At 40.9% G+C, this 13,284-nt stretch overlaps 1 protein-coding gene across 3 annotated transcripts in view; it reads left to right on the forward strand.

The window, feature by feature from the left end:
* The window catches only part of LOC137304093 (adenosine kinase-like), a 215,844-nt gene that overhangs the window by 131,579 nt on the left and 70,981 nt on the right, over positions 1-13,284 (forward strand). The gene's annotated exons all lie outside the window — the stretch shown is intronic.

Consider the following 13,284-nt stretch of genomic DNA (forward strand, 5'->3'; position numbering starts at 1 on the left):
TTGCCAAGGCAATCACCGTGTTCAGACAGAGAGGTGTCATCTGCAGAACCCCCGAATACACATTCAACAAAAAAACAAACAGGGAAAAAAAACAGAGAAAAAAAAACACAGAGAGAGGCAGAAACATCCGGAAGGCAGAGAGAGCCAGCAAATGACCCATTATATTAAAAACAGATAACATTTGTTCGCTGGTGGGGTAACGTGTAGCGTGACATGAACCCAAGATCCCGGTTGAGGCCGTCCTCATGGGTGCGGAACTTGGCTATCAATTTCTGCTCGACGATTTTGCGTTGTCGTGTGTCTCGAAGGCCGCCTTGGAGTACGCTTACCCGAAGGTCGGTGGATGAATGTCCATGACTGCTGAAGTGTTCCCCGACTGGGAGGGAACCCTCCTGTTTGGCGATTGTTGCGCGGTGTCCGTTCATCCGTTGTCGTAGCGTCTGCATGGTCTCGCCAATGTACCATGCTCTGGGGCATCCTTTCCTGCAACGTATGAGGTAGACAACGTTGGCCGAGTCACAGGAGTATGAACCATGCACCTGGTGGGTGGTGTCATCTCGTGTGATGGTGGTATCTGTGTCGATGATCTGGCATGTCTTGCAGAGGTTACCGTGGCAGGGTTGTGTGGCGTCGTGGACGCTGTTCTCTTGAAAGCTGGGTCGTTTGCTGCGAACGATGGTCTGTTTGAGGTTGGGTGGCTGTTTAAAGGCGAGTAGTGGAGGTGTGGGGATGGCCATAGCGAGGTGTTTGTCCTCATTGATGACGTGTTGAAGGCTGCGGAGAACATGGCGTAGTTTCTCCGCTCCGGGGAAGTACTGGACGACAAAGGGTACTCTGTTGGTTGCGTCCCGTGTTAGTCTCCTGAGGAGGTCTATGCGATTTTTTGCTGTGGCCCGTCGGAACTGTCGATCGATGAGTCGAGCGTCATATCCCGTTCTTACTAGGGCGTCTTTCAGCGTCTGTAGGTGTCCATCGCGTTCCTCCTCGTCTGAGCAGACCCTGTGTATTCGCAGGGCCTGTCCATAGGGGATGGCCTCTTTGACGTGGTTAGGGTGGAAGCTGGAAAAGTGGAGCATCGTGAGGTTGTCCGTGGGCTTGCGGTAGAGTGAGGTGCTGAGGTGCCCGTCTTTGATGGAGATTCGTGTGTCCAAGAAAGAAACTGATTCTGAGGAGTAGTCCATGGTGAGCTTGATGGTGGGATGGAACTTGTTGATGTTATCGTGTAGTCTCTTTAGTGATTCCTTGCCGTGGGTCCATAGAAAGAAAATGTCGTCGATGTATCTGGTGTATAGTGTTGGTTGGAGGTCTTGTGCAGTGAAGAAGTCCTGCTCGAACTTGTGCATGAAAATGTTGGCGTATTGGGGTGCGAATTTGGTCCCCATGGCTGTTCCGTGTGTTTGGGTAAAGAACTGGTTATCGAAGGTGAAGACATTGTGATCCAGGATGAAGCGGATGAGTTGTAGGATGGCTTCCGGAGATTGGCTGTTGTTGGTGTTGAGTATTGATGCTGTCGCAGCGATGCCGTCATCGTGGGGGATACTGGTGTATAGTGCCGAGACGTCCATCGTGGTGAGAAGTGTTCCTGGTTCAACTGGTCCGTGGGTACTGAGTTTTTGTAGGAAGTCTGTAGTGTCGCGACAGAAGCTGGGGGTTCCCTGTACGATGGGTTTCAGGATGCCCTCGATGTATCCAGAAATAGGAATGCAGCCAATTCTTACTCCACTGACCAACATAAGAACATTCTATTTATAGCTAAGATGTGCTTTGCTATTTGGAAAATCAAATAGGCTAGCAAACTTATTAATCAGCTTTAGTTATATTTTTCAAGATAACTGCAATCTGAACAGATCTAAAAACCTTGTATAATTGCATCTTGGGAAACTCTTTCAAAATATACTCTAAAAATGAATGTGTATTACCATGTCTGCTTTCACACAGGTGCTTTAAAGCTAATTATGTAAAGCTCCCTGATTACCATGTCCATTTTAATGAAATGATCAATGTTTTCTTTTACATTATTTATTTTCCATGGAAAGTCCTCTTGTGTGCTATTTGGAAATACAGCTAAAAATAAATGCTTGCATTTATGTTGCATAATTTCGTATCAAAAGATCTTAAAGTGCTTTGTGCAATGAAATGCTTTCGGAGTGCAGTGACTGATGTTATGGAGGGAAATACGTGAACTGCTATTGAGTTGTTTCGTCAAGCTGGGGCTGTTCTTTCCCAGCTACCAGTTGTATTTTTTGAAGTATCTGTTGGGAATGTGAGTAGGTGTACAATGGCAGTTGGTACCAGACATTTTATGCAAATCAAGGCACTGACTTCTTGCCCAACCACATATGGAAAGTAGATGGATAAAATGTATTCAGGAATTTCATTTTGGAAGGTAGTTAAAGGTGGCTTTTATCGACAGCAACAATTTGCACACCGGAGCATAGGGCCTAGGTAGCTGAAGGTGTGGCTGTCAATGGTGGGGGGGAGGAGAAGACGGACAAGAGGCTGGAGTCAAAGTCAAAGGAGTTGGGGGCAGGGGATGGGGTTGCGTTGCCAGAGGAAATTACAGACATATGGAGAGGGGAGTCATGGAGGGTTTAAACAAGAGAATGAGAATTTTAAATGTGAATGGCTGACCAAAAACCAATGTATGTCAGCAAGGTTGGGTGAGTGGGATTTAATGTAGCTTTGGATATGGGCAGCAGAATTTTGAATGAGCTAAAGTTTACAGAGGGTGGAGGATGGGAAACCATCCAGGGGAGCATTGAAATAAGTCTGGAGGTGACAAAGGCATGGATGAGGATTTCAGCACCAAATGGGCTGAGTAAGGGTGGAGGTGGAAGTCGGCGTTCTTTGTGGTAGAGAGGATATGGGGCTGGTAGCTCAGGCCAGCATCGAAAACAATGTTGAGGTTGCGACCAGTTTGGTTGGAATTGGTGGCAAGGGCATGGAATTTGTGTTTCCCAAAGATGATGACTTTGGTCTTCCTAATGTTTAACGAGGAAATTGTGGCTCGTCCAAGACTGGATATTGGACAAACAGTCTCACAACACTGAGGCATTAGCAGGGTCAAGACAGGTGATGATGAGGTTGAGCGAGGTGTCATCAGTATACACGTGGAAGCTGACCATGTTTGTGGATGATCTCGCTGAAGGGCAACATGTAGATGAAGAAGAGAAAGGGATCATGGATGGATCCTTGACGACTCCCAAGGTGACAGTGTGGTGGTGGGAAGAGAACCAATAGTTGAGCCATTCTATGACCTGACAGGTATGAGTGGAACCAAGTTGGGGGGCAGTCCCAGTGAGCTGAACAATAGATGAGAGATGTTGGAGGAGGATAGCGTGGTCAACCATTTCAAAGGCTGCAGAGAGCTCCAGGAGGGATTAATACACCATGGTCACAGTTCAGGTTTGGGTATTATTTCAGCAATCTGAAGAATCTACTGTCAAATTGAAGGAATCCAAAAAAAAAGTTTCTATGTAAAGAATTATAATCACAATTTAGTGTAATATTATTGTGTAAGTATTAATATCTGTTTTATATGCATTATATATCTGCTTTCCTTGATAACAAACCATTTATTTGCAATTTGACAGAATAACCCCAACAGTTCAACAGTGATTTGGAATGAAATTTCCCTATCTTCATTGCTGCAATTAAGTTTAAAGTCCTTTGTCCAAATTATTTTATTTGCATCAAATTCATTATTTGCTGTTTAATCTGTGTCTCTGCTAATACAGTATTTCATCATATATTTGGCATCATTCCTAGTTCTTATTTTTTGACTTTCATCATTTTAGTTCAGTTTGTTTATCCTTTGTATCCGGTTCTCTGCCCTTGTACATCCAAATTTCGCCCGTATATGCTTCTATGTTGCTTTTGCCACTTGTTTTTTTGATTGCCACCAGTGCGCTGCAAAGTATAATTGTTTCCTTGAAATGCTTACTTTTGAGGTCTTTCAATTGCAAATCTGAAATTCAAGACTCACATGGATGTATGACAATAAGATTTTTCCAACTTGATTGCTCTCTGCAAGGAGAGTTGAATTGCCAATGTAGGTCAATTGACTTTTGAGCTTTGGAAGTGCCTGTCCATCAGAGGATTGTAATGGGTCTGCTGATCACCATAAGAAAGGAGGGTTTGTTGGAAATGCCTTGCTAGTTGCCTTGCCTGGGTTATCATGAGGCAGAATAGGGTTGCAATTGCTTCAATTTTGCCAATATTGAATGCCCTTTCTTAGGTCTAGCCTTGTTCATGGGATATGATGTTTTGTGACTCCTCCCAGCGATGGCATCTCTGTGTCCAATATCCTGGAATTGAGACCTGTGGATTTCTGGCAGTCAGTTGAGCAGGGGGCTCTGGAGGCAATCAGGGAGATGGGGGGAGTCAGGGCTAAGGGAGGCCTGAGGCTTCCTTGTGAGAGCAGGAGGAGACTCTTGAGACCTGTAAATTTCCACCTATACTTGTTTCTGAGGTCAGTTCTGAAATACTCAGTACCAATTGCTGCAGTGCCCTTGTTGCTGAAGGAGTGACAGCAAGAGAAACAGAAAGTGAATCAGCCTATTGTCAATGAGATTGCTCCCATTCCATGCAAATGTTGCTCACCTGTTGAGTTAGCTTCTAGGATGTATGTGTCCTAACTCATCTGGACCACGTGTTGTGGATTTATATCATGATGGATCAAAGGGGCTCTTTTTGTCCCTGGTTTCTTGAGGATTTTATCCTCATTACTTTACAACCTCTTGGCACGTTGTTAATGTCTCTCATGAGGATAACTATGAGTTCAATGAAGCTCATCCTGTTTGCTTTAGGCAGTACATCCCAATACTACTTTATTCAGACAGGTAGCCTCAGTAAAATGTGTTTGCCAGGCAGCCCCCACTGCTGATAGCACTGGGTTACTAGATATCCTTGAACAACTAGTATCCAGTAACATTTGATCATTCAGAGATCAATTAAGAAAATCTGAGACTATACTGCCGCACAAGGCAGAATTTCAGAAGAGTGGATTGTCTGACCTAATTGTCCAGTGAAGGATCAGCCATATTGTTCAACTAGTCAGCAGTTAGTGCTGTTATTAATTTAACTGCCTGTCGTGGTATCCATCTACATTTCCTCATGGATGAATTTCACATACTAAATATTTAGCTGGCACCTGTTCTGGTCTTCCTTGAGCCAGAAGATGATGTTTTGTCAGGAATTATGCTATCACCTGTCTGACAGTCCCCAGTGGTGTTCTTCAAATTTGACGTTGATCAATTTTCTGTCACTCTGCGCTCAAGTACTGGGCAGTTAGGAAACCCACTCAAGTCACTACTTATCTCAAAGCATCTGGTCAGAATGGGATGCACTCAACGATCTCAGTTACCTGAAACCTTTTAATGTCCTTTAAAAGTCTTCGGGTCTTTTATAGAGTTCTTTTCAGGAAAGTAATTTATCTTTTCAGGAAATATTACTGCCCAATCACAAGCCCGTTTGTATCAGTGAGCATGCTAACCATTTTTGTCTTTACTCAGGATCTAATGGGTAAGAATAAGTTGTTCTCGATGGGGGATCTTGCCCACTATTATCTTGACTGAAATGCTTAGAAAGGGAGATATCTGTTTTATTAGTATTCTTATTGGACAATATGCCCCAGGTGCATCTCTGGCAGACCATAAATTGCAAACAAATGTGTGGAAGACCGGAAGGGTAACGGGCAACCTGTTATGTTAATTCCTGTTTTTTGAAAAATGCCCTTCACGCATGGAGATCCATCATTCCTGCCTCTCACTTAGGATGGTTCCATTTGAAAAAGAACTGTGTATTGTTGTTGGAAAGCAGCAGATATTTTGTTCACTCCATAATTTGGTCAGGAGTTGCTACGTGAATTCGAGCACGTGTGCTTGCGTATGAAACCATTCTTTGAGTACAGGGAACAACTTTTCATAACAGCGTGTCGGTTCTCTCCTTTCATGATTTTTACGAGATTTCTTGCATGTTGCCGTACTTCAAACTCTGTTAGATTTTCAGAGTCATACATAATGATCTCTTTTTGGACTTCCTTGCTCACTGCTGAAAAACTCTTCCACATTTTGGCTCCAGCTTACCACAAGGACGATAAGTATGTGCAGTAAATACGATCTTCATCTTCTCAAACCAGTTGATTTAATATGCAAGAATTCTAGTGCAGGGTGGCAGCAATTTTCCCTGTACAGATATCTTAAAGTCTTGTCCGTGTTCTTGGTGAGGTGCTGAATGGAGGCACGTGCTTTGCTGCAGGAAGGGGGGAGAAAACCTTCGGCCATTCTTGTGTATTTCTTACTGGCTGGTTGCAATTTGCCAGACACCCAAGAGTAAACTTGTAGTGAGTGAATGGTTCATCTTGCAGGGAGTCAGAAAAGAAAGGAAACCTATATAATTTCCTCTTACTACAAACTGAGATTTCTAGTCAGTTGGAAGACAAATATTTCAGTTAATAAGTAATTGAAAGAGTTGTAATCAAAGTTACCATTGCATGAACTCTTGAATATGTCCTCGATGAATTGCGCCAGTGATATGGGGAAATCAGATGAATGAGCAGCGACGCTCATGCAGGATGATAGGCAAAAATGCTCGTGCTTCACATGCCTAGTCAATTTATATATTTGAACTTTTATTTTCCTTTAGGTCAACAATCTATTTCACTACATCTTTTTGTTTTAGATCTGTCTGGGGTCCCTGTAACTTTAAACCAGTCCCTGATCTGCTTTAAAAAAAAACAAAGGCTCATTGGAGCAACCCAGTCAAGCTAGGAGATGAAAATTATGCCAACATTCAGTAGCCCAAAACTGTTGAAGCACCTGAATGATAACTTGTTGGGAATGCAGGCATTTGTTCATTGCTGAAACTAGCTATCTCGTCTATGATGTTCAAAGGGGTTAATGCCAAGAATTTAGAAAAAAAAGCTGCATTCCTATTGAAAGAAATAGACAGCACTTAAACTGCTATTTTTCAATTATTTGCTTCTCCATTGCAACAATGTTGATGTGAAAATACTGTGGAAGCCTGGCTTTCCAGGCATCTTATAATTATCTTTATAATTGTGCATCTTGATAACATCTGCTTCAAGTCCTGTTTTTGCATGGTACTGTCAAATGATGTCAGGCTGCGTGAAGCTACTAGGGCACAATAATGTAAAGTGCAGTCATGGAGAATTATATATAACCTCAAGTGTCATGAATGTATCTTAGCATGATCTAAAGATAGAGTCTCTGACACATCAAAGTGAGTGTGGTTATAGTTTTGAAGCTGGTCTATTTGATTGTATGCTCTTGTGTCCCTTCACTGCAGCAGAGCTACTTGATCATTGAGAATAGAGCAGCTGGTGTTAAGTGTGACAATTGATTATGCAGTCAGTGAGTCCATTGAAAATAATGTTGCAGTTTCTTTCAGCTAGAAGACCACAGTGTTAATGTTTTCTACTGCCTGGAGCCTGTTAATGCTCACTGCTGTGTTCTGGGCAACCTTAATCGATCCTGGTGTCAAGAGAAAAAAAAGATTGGCACTTCAAAACTGTCAAATATATCTAAAAAAATCAGAATGTTGCACATACATTGGCAACCTTTACTTAATTTACTTCAGGCTGTAACCATCTCGGCACACAGATAACCAGGTTATTTGAAGCTTCTGTTTTAACACAATTTGGGATAAAATGGGATTTAATATACAGGAAGATACCAATTTCACTGCTAATGAAGCATTAATGCAGATAATTTTCCTCTACAATCTGCAGCTTGTCACCCACACTGGAACAACCATTTTTAAGCTCCTGGAATTATTTATTTTCTGTCTAGTGTCAAATCATGTCAAGATATACATTCTGTATTCGCAATTGTGCTGGGATAAATACTGTTACCTCCAGAATTGTTTGTTAATGTTTTGCCATATCAGTGAATGAATGCAGCCACCTTGGTTTTTAGTCTTCAGATCTGCTTACAGAATAAACTGCTTTAGGCAAATGATTTATGCTGCTTGGCAGCCACACTCTTGGTGCCTGGTCCTATATCATGTGATTGTGGAAACTGCATTATTAGAGCACTTACTTAACCAATCTAGCAATAGCACGGGCAGCAGCGATGCCGTTTTTCAAGAAAAAAATGTTGAACTGGAGCCAAAAGTGCAGTGGCAGGCTGTTGCCAGGGAACTGTAGTCTGAAGCAATTAATGAAAAAGCTAGTGATAAAAAGGGGACAGAATTGCATGTTTTCAGGAACAGTTTGCATTATTGATATCATAAGTACAATATATTCATTAAAATGGCCAATTTTACAATTGAATTTTATGGGAGGTTAGGTTGTGATTCATCTTCTGTCAAATTGCCTTCCTTCCCTACCACCATGTACGCACGTAATCTGTACAGTGCTGCAGGCTCTTTTCTCAAACCATCCAGGAGTAAGCCTTGTAATTTGATACCCGCTGACAGATGCATTTTCTGTTCTGCCACTCTGAATTAACCTATTAGGTCCCAAATTCTTACATATATTATTCTACTTTTTACTGCGATTCATCGCAAGAGATTTGATGGGATAAAATAGATAACTAAAGCATTTGCTTTTATTTTTCTTAAAAATTTAGCTCTCTCTGCTTTGGCTGTTTTCTGGCGTCATTGTCATCATCCTTCATGTGCACGTGTTTACCAAACAGTTTGTATGACTTCTGACACCTTATACTATAACATGGTGCAGTTTTCACATCGGGGATGAATAACCTAGCTAATGATACTGAATACCTATTGGCTAGTATGAAACTGCAATGATGAAATAATCCTGTTTCATTATTTAAGAACTAGCAGGTTCTTGTGAGGAACTATGCAATGGTGGCTATGAAAGAATCATTAGCAGCTGTGATTCCAAGAATTTTGCTTTATTGACATTCAGGAATGCTACACTACAAGGAAAAGATGCAGAATTGGCAGCAGAGAGCAGAGACTTGGAATATCCCTGAACCTCAATTGGGCCCAGCAGCATGGGGGAAAAGACAACTTAGAGACAGGAGTCTCACTCCATTCTTACGTGGAGGCACAAATTGAAGACTTCACACTGGTGTAGTGGGGCTGTTGCACTAAGTATTGATGTTAAAATACCAGTGTTCCCTCCAATAACTTATTAGGACTTATTTGCTTCAGAGCTGTTGAGATGGTGCCAGAAGGCATAAAAAAAGTGTCTTCCCAAAAAGACCAGGATTTTTGGCTAATCATGCAGCATTCCCAGGGGACTGACTGGACCCAAAGTTTTAGAATATGCCTGTTTCTGTGTCGTGAACAGGAAGGGACCCTAGACATCCAGATACAACTGATGTCAACCTCACTAACCTGTAAAATCAAACTCGAAGTCTCATTATGAATGCAAATGTCTTGATTGCAGTAACTCTCTTTGTTATACTGGATACAGGGCATTTTGAGACAGCTGTAAATAACCAAACCTCCTACAATTTGACTTCTGCAAGTTGGTACTATGGCAGCAGAGGCACATGAAGGATGATGACAATGATGCCAGAAAACAGCCAAAGCAGAGTGCGCTAAATTTTTAAGAAAAATAAAAGCAAATGCTTTGGCTAGCTATTTTATCCCATCAAATCTCTTGCGATGAATTGCAGTAAAAAGTAGAATAATGTGTGCAAAGAAGGCCAGTGCACAAGAAGCTATCAGATAACAACCACTGTCTGAACATATCCCAAAAATTCCTTCCTGAGTGGATGAGGTCAGTTGGGTGATACGGTCTCATCATGAGGTACAAATTATATATGATCCTGTTGGATTTGAATCATTTGAAACTACAGCACAAGTTGACGACAACAATAAAGATAATTTTTTTAACTTTTAGAACATTGTTGATGAGTAAGGCGATGGAATTACAATTTTCACAGAAAAATGGCTGGAATTGTGGCATTTAATTCCTAAAACACCAGTGAAAATCCTGTAATTCCATGGAATTTGAGTTATTCAGGCACTATAAACCAATAGCCCTAAATGCAAGTAGACAGAAGCACAGAATGTAAACCCCAACTGAAAATGAATGGAATTACAGAATGAGATTCCAAAAACACTGGTAAAAGTCCTGAAAAACCCTAAAATCCCATGTAATAAAAGTGGAATTTGACTTAATCACTGGTGTCTATGGCCCTGCTGATTGAGTTATCTCATCAGGGATTGATTGTGCTGCTCAGACTACTGACGGGAATAAGCCTACTTTATGTTCATACGATCATTTGAAAAATGATGGACAGGAAAAGACTTATTGGTCCATCCAACTTGTCCCATAGAGTTGTGATGCCTTGAATTTTAAAACACACCTGAAGTTCACTTATCACACTTAGCACCCATCTTTTGTTTCTTTATTTGTCCCATTACCACCCCCTTTGCCTTGCACCGTCATCCCTTTTGTCATGTCACCACTCCTGTCCTCCATCCTATCAGAGACCTTCCCTTTTGTTCTTTCCTCCCCCCCCCCCCTTCCCCTGGCTTTGTACTTGCTTAAAAACTTCTTCCAGTTCTTGACGAATGGTCATAGACCTGAAATGTTAACTCTGTTTCTTTCTCCACAGATGCAGCCTGACTTGCAGAGTATTTCCAGCATTTTCTGTTTTTATTTCAGTTTAAGCCTCAGTTGGCTAAAAAACTGACCCTTGGCAAATAGAAGGCAATTTTCTACATGAAGGGTCCCACCTCCAAGATGGGGTTAGGAATATATATATATATATATATATATATATATATATACACAAAGAAACTCTCTTTGAAATGTAAGGGCATTAAGTTAGCACACTGTTCTTTCACTGTTGGAGCTCAAATACAAACCTGCACAGTTAGGATGAAAATCTATTGACGATAGAAATCCTGTTTGAAATAAGTGTGGACAGTGGATGCAATGCCACAGCAAAAAAAGACTACTCCTAATTTAGCACTAAATTGACAATCACACTTAAGTCAGCGGTATGGATAGCTTGTGTTGGAAATTAAAAATTAACATAGGTAAAGTAGAGACTGCTCTTAAACTGTGATTAAACCATGTTGTAGGATAGGTGGAAAAAGGCTTTTATCATCACTCTACCTGACCTGGAAGTGCTCGATGCTGATACTGGGCACCAAAAGTTGGGGGGAAAAGCTGTTTATTTACTAGTAATAACATTCATTCCACATTTTCATGTGCATAAAGAAATCTCAAAAATAGAAAAATGTAATTGCCCCTTCCCCAAATTATACTTGCTTCTCTCAATAAGCATTGGCTGTAGCTACAACTTTTTACTAAGGTTATTGATTGGCAAGCTATTTCCTTTTAATGATTGAAGTAAGCACTTTAATTTCCTGATTGAAAGTACATTGCCCTAAAAATTATAGAATTTGATACTGTCATTTTTGTTGTTTTAATTGCCATGGAAAGGTGTTTTGACATACATATTCAAAAATATTTTAAACCAATAATTATTTTGTGTAAAGCAGTCTAGAAGGGTTGCTTTGTCTTTAATTCACACAGGAAAATGAACACATTTAACATGAATATGTAATTTTTTAATATTAAAAATAAACAAAATTATTCCAGCTTTCGGTAACGGGCCAGCATCAGTGATCTTTTTAATAGACAAAGAAGTGCATATACTTCTAAAAAAGCAATGTGCAAGCCACAGCAGAATTCATCCAGCTAATTAAGCCATCACTAAATGACAGGAGCAAAGTCACGTGGTATAGCTAGGTGGAGATTTCAGAGAGTGCAGGATATAATTCATCCATCAAGACACTTAAAACATTATAGTTTTATTTGTCCTTTTTAACCTTAAAAAACTGCCTGGATGCCAGTTTTTGGAGTGTTAGTCAGGTTTCTTCCTCCAGTTGTGTGAACAAGAATATATTCAAAAATATAATAGAGCAGGGAATTATGTTAAAGCATGCAAATTACTGCTGTTAAAACTATTACTAAATCTATTTCAGCAATTGTGCTTCATAACCATCCTTTTTACAATTCCCCCTCCACCTCCTGTTCTCTTCCATTCTATGATCTTCATAAACCTGAAATCTCTTCCAGTGCCACTCTGAATTGGCTGCAAGGTGTTGTGGAAATGTGGCCTAGAATAACTGTCTCTGATTTAAACACCTTCCCTATAGGGAGCTGGTAGCTTCTACAGAATTCCTTCCCACAAATGGTTTGGCTCAGATCAGCAACTCAGCACCTGTGGGAGTTACAGATGTAAGCCCAGTGCACCATGCTGCTATAAGTACATGTTTCTCAAACTTGCAAAAGGGTTGTAGGATTGTAGTGCTGAATCTTAAAGACAAACACACATTACCATGGCAGGTTTGATCACCCATTTCACTTAGCTGCCTAATTGAGCTGCATGGCAAGGGTCCAAGTGGAAGAGAGGTTTATTTTTGCAGGAGGGCTTGGAACAGATGTCCTCACTGGATCACAGTTGCATGCCTCCAGACTGCTGACAGAGCAGCATAGACGCAGGTCTGGAAATGGTCACCCACCTGCCTTCTTCACACCAGTGTATACAGGAACAATGATCTGAATAAATTGCCAAAACAGTCAGGAAAAACCCTTTCTTGCTTATACTGCTCACTCAGCATTGTCTCCTATTAGGCTAATAGTGCTGATCGGGTTCACTCCTGACTTGACTGTTTTCAGATTGGCATGTCTGAAAATAGCCACAGACTTTTTAAAAGTTTTGCTGAATATTTAGTTTAGGCTGCTCAGTGTCAGTACCCTCAGATCAATTCTATTCCAGTCAGCTGCAGATTAGAGCTCCTTCTATTCCAAACTCAAAAGCGGATTCCCTACTCGACCTGAGTGACATTTCTATCGCCCACACCAGCCATTTTTGTGTGAAACAAGGATGAAACATTATAGGAGTTCTATATGTGAACTTGTGCCCTTTACAAATTAGGCCATGATTACCCAAATCCATGTTACTTGGGACCCTTACCATCAGCACGGAGAGACATGAATATCTTTCTCAATGTTTGGATTGCAGGTCAAAAGGCAGTATACTTAACCCATCTTGCCACCTCGGTCCCAACCTTTGTATATAACATAATTTAAAGTGCACAGAGTATTCTTCGATAGTGTTCTAAAATTTTGCAGTAATTCAAGTTTAATCTGGAACTGCAACAGTTTCTTCTTAATATATAAAAACATATATAAAATATCTTGCATGTTGCAAAAGATATGCTTTACATAGATTTTCTCTTGTTGAGGAAATTATAAATGGATGTTGATATCAGAGGCAATGGTATATCTAACAACTGTGGGAATTGGACCATATTTCCATCTGC

The sequence above is a fragment of the Heptranchias perlo genome, chromosome 36 (assembly GCF_035084215.1).
Source record: "Heptranchias perlo isolate sHepPer1 chromosome 36, sHepPer1.hap1, whole genome shotgun sequence".
Classification (NCBI taxonomy): domain Eukaryota; kingdom Metazoa; phylum Chordata; class Chondrichthyes; order Hexanchiformes; family Hexanchidae; genus Heptranchias; species Heptranchias perlo.